Source organism: Anas platyrhynchos, chromosome 2 (genome assembly GCF_047663525.1).
Source record: "Anas platyrhynchos isolate ZD024472 breed Pekin duck chromosome 2, IASCAAS_PekinDuck_T2T, whole genome shotgun sequence".
Lineage (NCBI taxonomy): Eukaryota > Metazoa > Chordata > Aves > Anseriformes > Anatidae > Anas > Anas platyrhynchos.
In genome coordinates, this window is record NC_092588.1 from 134,977,539 (window position 1) to 134,988,331 (window position 10,793).

General features: G+C 41.3%; 1 long non-coding RNA gene across 1 annotated transcript; it reads right to left on the minus strand.

Moving 5' to 3' along the window:
• Positions 1 to 375: 375 nt before the first annotated feature.
• On the minus strand, positions 376 to 2,501 carry LOC106020540 (uncharacterized). Its single transcript, XR_001196099.5, has 2 exons — positions 1,877 to 2,501; positions 376 to 989 (listed from the first exon to the last, which is right to left on the minus strand). It is a non-coding gene; the product is annotated as an uncharacterized lncRNA (long non-coding RNA).
• Positions 2,502 to 10,793: the final 8,292 nt, after the last annotated feature.

Below are 10,793 nucleotides of genomic sequence, written 5' to 3' on the forward strand. Positions count from 1 at the left end.
GTGAGTTTACAGAAATACAAATTTTATTATTTTTATGTATTGGTCTGCTTGTTATAAAATTGTATTTTTATCACCAGTAACTCATTAATACAGATATTTTATAATATCCTTAACTGTGCACTGTTGAACTGTATTTTATGATACATAACTTATACAGAAATTGACAGAAAAAGTATTTCCTCCTTTAAAAGTATTTCCTATTTTCTATTACTTTGTAAGACCAACTTCTTTATGGCTCATAGTTCTTTTTAATCTTTGAAAACTAAGCTCTCCTATGCCAAATATCTGCCTCATACTTATCTTGTGTCAATTAAAGCCAACAGCTTGGTATCTTACAAGAGTGAGGTCAAGAAAAAAATAAAATAAAAATAAAAAAATGTTGTATTGCCCTTGCTAAATAACTCTTCCAACTTTTTCCAGTATGCTCAGAAATTATTTGGAGTCATTTTTAAAACAGTTTTTAGCATGTTAGAGAGGTAGAGGGGAAGGGAAATATGACTGAGTGAATACAATTTTACTAAGTTGCAAGGCCTGAAAAGGCCCATTTATATCTGGGCACATGCAAAGTTAGGTTTTAACAGGAGAGTCCTTATGCAATCGACAGTCCCAGAAGTTGCAGGTCCGGGCTGTCATGTGCCAAGCCTAAACTGTCAGTGCTGAGCCCAGAAACCTTGGGGAGGCAACCTGATTCAGCCGGGTTGCACAGAGGCCACACACAGCTAGTCCAGCAAGGAGAGGCAGCAGAAGCCTTCTGAGTGTCACAGGCCGTGGCAATGTCATCTCAGCAGCTCCCTCTGCTGTGTGGCCCAGCTGTTGGAGCAGCCAAGGTCCCCACTGCGCCCAAGCACCCTTGTGAAGTCCTGCGGAGGATCACAAGTTTAGGAATCCACTTCTGGAGGAGCACAGTTAAGGATGTGGAATTTAAGAGCACTGAGGATTCTTCTCTAAAATCACAGCCAGAACCACACAACACGGAAGGGGCTTCACAACTGGTGACAAAAAGGAAAATTTCCATTAAGGTGAGCATAAGGGAAACTGCCTAGAGCATGCTGTAAGGACTGAGGATGAAAACAGTGGCAGGGACTACAATAGGTAAGAGGGAACAGGGGAAGGGAAAGTAAAGCAAGGCAAAATGGAAAGCAATGCAAGGCCAAGGGAAAACAGAGGGCAAGGCTAGGGAACAAGTGCAGGTACTGGTATGCACACTAGCAATAATATGAGCTGACTGAGCCAAAGAAAAAGGTATGTGCACAGGGTATTCCTTGGCTGTAAGTCTGTAGAGGATTGCATTTCATGCAGGAATACTTCCTGGGCTGAAGACTTCCAACTTACACTGCCACAGCAGAGGCCGTAGGACTTAGGAGGTAAGACAAAACAAATGGAGGTTCTCTAGAAATGAGAAAGTGGAGGACGGAGCAATGTCTTCTAATAGTTAATAGGCAAGGAATGTAGCAAAAAGGAAGGTAGTAAAATGTTCTGAAGGCTCCAAGTGGGCATGAAGTAAAGGTAAAAATGTACAGTAAGAAAGATCCAAGCTATATCCCAGCAAAATAAATAAATAAATAATAGTATATCACTAAAAGTATTGAAGCACAGGGATAGACTGGTATGTCATGGAATCTCTCTGCAGATCTTGAAAAATTAAAAGACAAACATTTGAGATTAATTCAATTGTTCTAAGTGAACTTATATGCTATAGAGCACTCCAGAAGATCTCTTAAGCTTTGTTTCAGACCTACTTTTCCATAACTTAGATAAGAAAACCCTGATAGGATCAAATACCACTGCATAGGACTACCCTTCCTTAAATGTTTCATACCGAGTCTCATATAAATTTTCTGTAGCTCTGAAGACATCAGAGCAAAGGCCTGCATACCTCAAATCTTCCCCATTGCTAAAACACACGGATTACATCTGAATTTAGAGACATGTAGCAAAAGGTCTCGTTTCCTCCTGAGAAGCCCAACTGATGTGGACAGATGGGTTGTGGGGGCACAGAGCAATTAGCTACAGATGATAAGAATTAGCTAAATTCTGCACAGCTTGTATGTTTGATTACAGCTGAGATTATTGCTGTGATGTGGTTGTATCATTACAAACACCTTTTTGCTGAAAAAAATATCACAAATAAGATCTCCAAAAGCCTGAGATTTCCATCGGAAACCATGAGATTTATAAATATGTGAGGATTTTTACACTGCCTTTTGGCTTGAAACTACTCTGTGTTCTTTTGTCAACATGTGAAAATTTCAGATTAAAGTCAACTAAAACAAAAAAGACTGTGCTTCCCTCTGCCCATATGAATGGAGATTCCACTTAGTGTCTGCACAGGTGTAAGAAAGAAGTACAGCTGCATCTTCTAAGAGAGTGTAAGCTTTACATCTCCTATTACTGTGTTAACCCTTTTCCCTTGCACTTTCTCATCTGATTTTTTTTTATTTCCCTGCTGTGCTAAGGCTATAAAACACAATTTGTAAGTGAGCATCTGAGAATCACAATGCAACTTCTTTATGTATCAGATTTTCTTGTTATTTCTCAATAAAGATTAATGTGAGCTCCAGAGATCATAAAACACAATACATGTACATGTAATGATGTATAACATCAGAAAGTAAATGTAATGCAGATAGCCAAAAATTATTATTTTCTAAATTACATATCTTCCACTGTTGCACCAGAGTATAAATTCTTCCTAGAAATCAGTTCATATTCTTTCTACTTCCTTTCCTTGAAACATTTTTTTTTTTTTTTTGGTCTGCACTTTTCTTCCACCAAGTTCCAAACAGAAGTGAAGGCTCAGGCAGCAAAGGTAGCAAAGACACACCACAGTGCTCAGGTAACTGCTCAAATCCCCATTGTATGGCCAAATGAAAAGGGCAAGTCCATTTCTTACAGTCTGAGCGATCCTTTCTCCATATTGGAAACATGACCTTCACATAGCATTTCCTTTAAAATGAATGTAAGACTGCTCAAACAAATCAATTGGGTATAAAGTGCACAGCTGTTTTTTGTTTGTTTCTGAAATGTTTAAATTGAACTTTGCAGGTGAACCAATATAATTTGCAGTGCTTATACTGGTATATATGCATATACCTTACATATATATAGTACACATACTGTGTTACATATCCCACAGTTTCCCTTCCGGGTTTTAGATTTCATTTGGAGATTGATACTATCTTTGTAATTTTCCTCACCATGCTGGCAGCTCTGAATTAACTTTTCTCTTGCACAATCAAGAACCAGGAGTGTTGGGGAATATAGTGTGAAGATGCTGAGCCACCTGTGACTGGGCAGTAGTTTAGCTGTATTCATATAATGCTGTGTTCACATCTTTTCCAAAGGAGCTACCAACCAGGGACCAGCCCCCCACAAATGTACCTGCCCTCACCATGACTAAAGATGTAACACAATGGAGTGACCATACCCTGCATACTTGTAAAAAAGATGTGACATGGCTTCTGTACTGTTGGACAGGTACAGAAGAATCACATTCATTTGGGAGATTATGCCATGGAAGAGGTAGCTTGGGAAGCAAACTATCAAAGCTGGGGCACTGGTTCAGCAAGGACTACCTTCACCTCTTCTCCTTTATTTTCCTCTTCCTGGGCTTTCTTCTGTGGCATCTCTGACAGTGAAATAACATGTTTTGTTTCTTCTCATTCATGCCTCTAAAAACTTGGATCTGTGCAAACCTCCTGCCTGCTTTCCATCTCTAAGTGGCCCATTATGAAGGACAATAGTTGGAGAACTGAGTGTGTCTAACCACCCATGCCAGGTTGCAGACACAGAGATCCCATGACAGTAACAGACATGCTTGACTGGTCACAGAGCTTCCTTGATCCTCAGATCCCAGACCCAGAGCAAAGACAACTTTAGCATCATGCCATCCTAACTGTATTCTTTGGGAAAAAGCATCCACAGGGGACATCTCCTAGATGCTTGACATCAGAGGAGATTCCAGTCATCTCTGTTAGAGGAAGAGATGAAAATTATTTTTGTGATTCTGCCTCCTCTGCAGTTGTACCACCTCCTGCTGTTGTTATAGTTCCATCCCTAGACAGTCAAAGACAAAGACTAGCTAGCTTCATCACCACACTCACCTCCTTTACCTATGTAAAGAATGAGTCTGTTGAAACAAAAGCATTTCCTCTTTTCACCATACACAATATATAAGTAATTATATATAAGTAATTCAGCAACACCTGACAAATCTATTGGATCACTACTAAATGCCGTAATGAAATACATGGCAACAGCGTATCTAAACCTAGAATGTTCTTCCTTCACACTACCCTTCTTTTGCACATCTTGTAACTTATAGTGGTGCATTTATTCAACCAGCTGTCCATATTAAATCCACCTCTTTCAGTAGTTGCTGCAATACCGACACTGCAGCCCAGTAAGGCTCCAAGCACAGGACTGTTATGCCCTCTTCTCAGACCCAACGGAGGAGCTGTGCTGCTGCTTGGAAGGAGTCACCTTCAGCCCTACGCCCACCTCTGGCTGGTGAAAGGAGCAATATCACTGCTATTCACACTTCATTGACTTATTTCAAACCAAACCTGTATGGCCCAAGGACTTCTACAGAACAAATATGCTTTGGGCTACTTTTTTTTTTTTTTTTTTTTTTTTTGTGTGTGTGTGTGTTTTCGTTTTCTTTGTTTTCTCACACAGGCGTGTATGAGACTTAAAAGTTTAAGGCTGAAATAAACTAAAACATCTGCAGGACAGGAAAATAAAGGAGGACAAATTTTATCACAAATGGGAGCTGGGCTGATCTAGTGTTGACGAGGCAGGCACTGATGCAGTCCTTGTGGCAGAAGCGACCAAGATGGTTCAGATAAAAACACAGCAGTAGTGAAACTGTGGAGAGCCACATGCTGGGCAGGTGGGAGTGGGCTCCAGCCCGGGGAAGGCAGTGAGAGGAATTGGGTTGGAGGACGAGGACTGCTCATATGAAAACTACGGTTGCAGAAAAGAAAGAAAAAGAAAAAAAAAATACTAAAAATAAAAAGGCCAAACATTGGTTTCTTAGCACCTATCCGCCACAGAATATAAAAGGGAACTGAAACCTCCGCGGGCAGCCTGCGTGAGGCGCGGCCACAAAATGGCAGGCGGGGGGAGCCGCGGGCAGCGCGGCCTCGGGGCGGGCAGCAGGCGGCGCTCCGGCTCCGCGCACCCCGGGCCGCGGGCCTCGGCGGGGTCTCGCTTCTCCATCGAGACCACGCGTGTCCCGTGGGGCCCACGGAGACCGAGGGGAAGGGCTGCTGCCGCCAGGGGGGCGAGAGGAAAGGCGCTTTGGTCGCCGCGGTCGCTCCGCAGACACCTCTCCTCCCGCGTGAGGGGAATGAGGAAAATGCTGCCCAGACATGCCTGGGGAGCAGCTCAGGGGAACGTCCTTCAGCCATGGGGACGTCAAGCCAGAAACAAAGTGACTCCGACCAGCAAAACCCAGCCTGAATAGGACAGGGCATTCCCCTGCCGTCACCTCACATGGCCATATCCTCATGATATGTCACGAGTGGAGGCTGGAGAGGAACCTGTCCGAGAGTATGGCAGCACCAGTGCAGGCATCAAGTGCTCTCCTGTCACCACTGCCACCTCAGATGACCAGAAGAAGGACCAGAGCCCAGTGGGGTGCCCCCACACTGAGATACTTTACACAGGGCCTCAGGTCCGTGAGGCCATGATGGAAGAGTTAATGCATCCTGAGTAAAAAAGCTGTGTTTCCTCTGCCAGCAATGGCAGGAGTGGGGCTGGCCTTGCCGTGAGGCCTTACCCTTGCTGAGGAGAGCCAGCAACATGGGCAGTTTCTTGGTTTGGGTTGATTTTAACTAGAAGCCCAGCCACCATCCAGTGAGGGTCATGACCAACACACTCGTATTATTTAAACTTAAGGGCTCTGTGCTGCAGAAAGTTATTTCTGGTTTCCCTTTGCCTATTGGAACCACAGACCTTCAGTTTGTGTAACCTGTCACACGACAACTTCAGACTTCCTCTTCATTGGCATTTACTTGTTCCTTGCTCTTTCTTAAGAGCTCAAGATGAAGGACGTGCTCTTTCCTACTCAGCAGCTGTGTTCCCTAAGAGAAGTTTAGGGCTCTACCATTTCTTGCAGACCTTATGCTTCAGATGCTGTGCCTCAACAGAGACTGAGCCAAACAGAAGCACTAACTTCAGTGCAACTATGACTGCCTTTGAAAAGGTATGGCTTCATAGCAGGTATGGGACTGAAAGCTAGCAAGTTACTGTAGCAAGGAATACAGCAAGAGTTATGAATTAATAACGATAACTGGAGTGAGAAAGAAGAAGAAGAAAAAAAAAAAACTTTCATCTTGCTAGTTTCCTGCCTTCTTCAGTGGTGACTCCTGTATTATAAGTTAAATTTAGGGAAATGAGAACAAGAGCACATACTGACTTTGTAAATTCAATCAAGATGGATTCAGTTTATGCATTTCTGTGCATGCTGCAAAGAAACAAAACATACAGTCACAAAAAATACCATAGACATAGTCAACGCTATGAGTGCAACGTTTCATGAATTATCACCTCATGACAAACTGATCAGCGGAACATAAGAAACCAACAGTTGACATCCTTGGTAAAACTCCTATAGGGATCAGCCTATACGAATTTTCAAGATAATTATGGTCATTGTGGCCACACAGATCATTTGGGAGTTACCTGTTGGTATATGGACATGCTCTCCCAAAAGGCCAAGTAGAATACAAAGATAGGGAAGTAATGAGAATCTTGTTAAAAGAAGAAACAAAATGCAGTTTTAAAGTCCAGGCTAGTTAAACTACTTGTAACATGTCTTGCAAGTATGGTTTCTGCAGAAGAACAAGAAAATACAACTAATGATTATGGTTAAATTTCTTCAGTCTGCAGTCATCTTGAAAAGCAAGTATCACAAGAAACAAAAGGAACACAGTAGCAAAGAGATATCACCCTTCTCGAGAATGAGCTCAAATGTCAATAAATTAGGTCTATAGTGTGCTAATAAGACACACTGGTGTGTGAATTTTCTGTTCCAGAGCTTTACATCTCAATTATCTTTGCCTGGAGATGGTCCTGTGTCAACTTTGTATCTGCATCAGTAACTAATTCTGTTCAGCCATCTGCTCCACAGACATCAAACTGTTAAGTAGCCCCAGTACAAGACAATCTAGTCCAGTAACACGGAAATAAGAAAAGAAAAATAAAAGAGAAAATAAAAATGGAGAATAAAAGGAAAATAAAAAGAAAAAAGAAATAAGGGGAAAGGGAAGGGAAGGGAAGGGAAGGGAAGGGAAGGGAAGGGAAGGGAAGGGAAGGGAAGGGAAGGGAAGGGAAGGGAAGGGAAGGGAAGGGAAGGGAAGGGAAGGGAAGGGAAGGGAAGGGAAGGGAAGGGAAGGGAAGGGAAGGGAAGGGAAGGGAAGGGAAGGGAAGGGAAGGGAAGGGAAGGGAAGGGAAGGGAATCTTATTACCATTTGAATTCACAGGCCTTCCTGTAAAAAACACACAATATGTTTGATATTGATGTGAACATGATAATTTGGGGAGTAAATTCTTGTTTATAAGAAAGGAATTAAAATCAAACACTTAATATGCAACAACCGTGTTCAGAGGCAAAATAATTATTGAATTAAGCTAGGATTTAAGGTAGTTGCTTCTAACTTTGCAGTCTTTAATGGGGTTAAGAAAACATGTCTATTATCGAAAATGGCTATTATATCACAATTTCAGCTGCTGCAGAGATCACCACTAATTTATAGTCTTGAATGAGATAGACATTTAAAAACCAAGAACTCAGAAGACAATTATGAGCTGACTGTTGAGCCATGTTCTGGTGCAATATGAGGTTTCTTCTTTTGTTTTTATTTAATTTCATATATGATACAAACCAGATTTTTTTATTGCAAATGGTCATGTTTTCTTTCTTGATTATTTTGTCCCAAGAGCTTGTAAAGCTATATCTGCTTAATTCAGTGGCTTTGCTAGCTTTCCTATGTTTTTTAGCACTATAGAACTAAGATAATTAATGGCCAGAGAACTAGATTCCATTCTTGGCCTGTAAATCTTCAACAGAACTGGTGCTGAAGTTTCAATAACAAAATCATTATTGTGAATGATTACTGAGCCAGAGAAAACCCTTGATTGACATTCAGATTCTTTGCTGAATTTGCAGATGCTGTGAAGTGAGAAGATCTGGTGGGAGGTCTGTGAGAGGCATTGAGATAGGATCTTGCTATAACATTTTTAGAGAACTCTCCTTCAGAGAATTGCTGCAGTCCGTCATTGCTTGTGGGCTTTGGGAAACTGAGACTGCAGGGTTGTGCAGGAGCACAAACCCTGTTCAAAGCAAATGAACGTTGTGCTTAAAACAATAAATCCTTTGGCAAATTAACATGTAATACAATTGGTAAATTACCCTGTATTTTTTTCATACCACAGCTCAGTACTTCAAGGCTTTTTATTTTTTAAGGTGACTCTGCCAGGAGCGAGGCAAAGATTCTGTATATAGATTGACCCCATATACTCCTAACAGATTATTAAATGCAATTACCTATTGCGACATAATCTGCAATGAAGAGAGATGGATATACAGTCTGATACAGTCTGTGACTGTGTGGCATGTGTCCCTTTAGAGACTCTAAGCAGTATGCTCAATTTCATTGTGTTCTAAAGGTTTAATGCGACCTTTCTATTTTTACATGATGCTCTGACCTTCATATATATTAATAACGTACAAAGCACGCCCTTAGAGCTGAAACTCTCTCAGCCTTGTTGCATATCTTTCATTTTACCTCTATCTTTGTTTTATATAACACTCCCTACACTGTCTTTTGGAAAGAAACACACCAGACTTGTGTCCCCCAACAAAGCTGTGGTCTCTAAGGAAACTCGTGCATTAATTAAGGAATAGTATAATGGGTATGGTTTTGTTTTGTTAACCAGTGCCCTAAGGAACATCGTTTCACTTATGTAAGTATTTTATCCCTCCCCCCACAGCAAATATCAGCATATTTCTGTTAACTGTCATGTGGGTATGTTCAAAACAATACTTAGGAGATAAAATTTTGTCTTTTGAAATAGCAAGCACATTGGCACATGAATGTCATTTCTGTAGTAACTTGGCACTGTCTTCTCTGGTTACTGTTGTTGGCCTCCTCCTCAAAATGTTCTAGTATTGAAGCCAACACCCATGGCCACACACTGGGTGTGCTTGGCAGCTGCAGGGCCCAGATGCCAACCACTGGAATGTATTTTATGTACCAGTGTCTCTGCCTGTGGCTTGGCTTCCTGGCCAGCCTTTAGCAAAGTCTCTTCTCTGGACTCATCTGGCTCCAGTGCTTGCTGCTGTTGCAGCTGTGGGACTGAAGCAAAAGCAAATTACAGACAAGCTGTCTCACCATTCCAGGAACTGCTTGCCTGCACCAGCTCCCAGCAATATACATACACTGAGCCCTTTTAGCATGTGAGGAAGAGATGTCCAGCTTTCCTGTATGCATTTTGTGGAGAACCGAGTGCATGGACTGAGAGGGGACCGAAATGGCAGTACATCCTTAGTAACTTGAAAGATAACCACTGAAAGGTACTTGGTTATGTCAGACATGGAAGCCACAGTCCACTGAACCCCTGAGAGAGGCAACCCCGTGAGAGAATCCAGTTTCTCTATCAGTTGCCTGTTTCAAATTCCTTCTAGCTTAGGCCTTAAGAGCACAATATCAGCTCAGCACTAGATATTCCACTTACGAAGGCTTGCATCACTCAGCAGTTAGCGTGGTGAACTAGATGTATTTATTTCTACTGTTCAATAAGATTAAACAATAAAAATTAAAAAAGAAGAAGAAGAAGACGACAAAGAAGAAGAAAGCCACCTGCAAGCAAACTGTCTCATTTTTAATGGTTTTATATTTTGTAGGGTTCCCAATCTTAACTCTTGCATTGGAGCATTCCACTGTGGTTTCTCTGCTCCAGTACTCTCTCTCTGGACTTCTGTATTTGGCTGGAGAGCTCACTGAAGACATGCCACGCAGAACACTGGAGGTTTTGCTACACACCCATGATACAGTAGTTGACATAGCTGCAGTTACGTGCATCTAACTCTGCTAGGGAAACATATCTAGCATCTGCTAAGAAGCTGCAAGAAGAAAATATTGATATATCAGATACTGAAACATGCACTAAATTGAGACTGAATTGCAACAATTGATTAAATTCCTTAAGCGTCCAGTATACTACAGGGATTAGTTTTACACCCCTTGCTTGTACTTGCTTTGGTGCACGCAAGGGTAAATTCATTGAAGGGTAATTTCTCAGCTTCCCAGGTTATATTTAAGAATGTCCGTAATCTGAAAAAGTACACGCTTGGTTAACTACCTCATCTTCTGAATTGTATTTGAGAACAATTATGTTGACAGTAAAGAGAACATGTCTACTATGTGTACTTTTGGACAATGTGTACACACACAAAAAGTGTGCAAGATTATACTACCTGCTCAATTTGAAGATGTCCTTTAGGAAAAAAAAAATAATATATATATATATATATATATATATATATATATATATATATATATGAATTTATGCTATATTATTCCTTAAGTAATACTTCACAAACTTATAGCAGAATGTCATGGAATGGAATCCTTTCTGCCATAGAACTGATATAGTTAACTCTTGTGGTGATATTTACTTCAGTGCTATCTTGGTGCCACTGGGAGTAGAATTAAATCATATTATGGTCAGAAGCAGATGTAAGGGATTTATGCAAGAATGGGAGCCACACTGCCTCCATGTGCCAT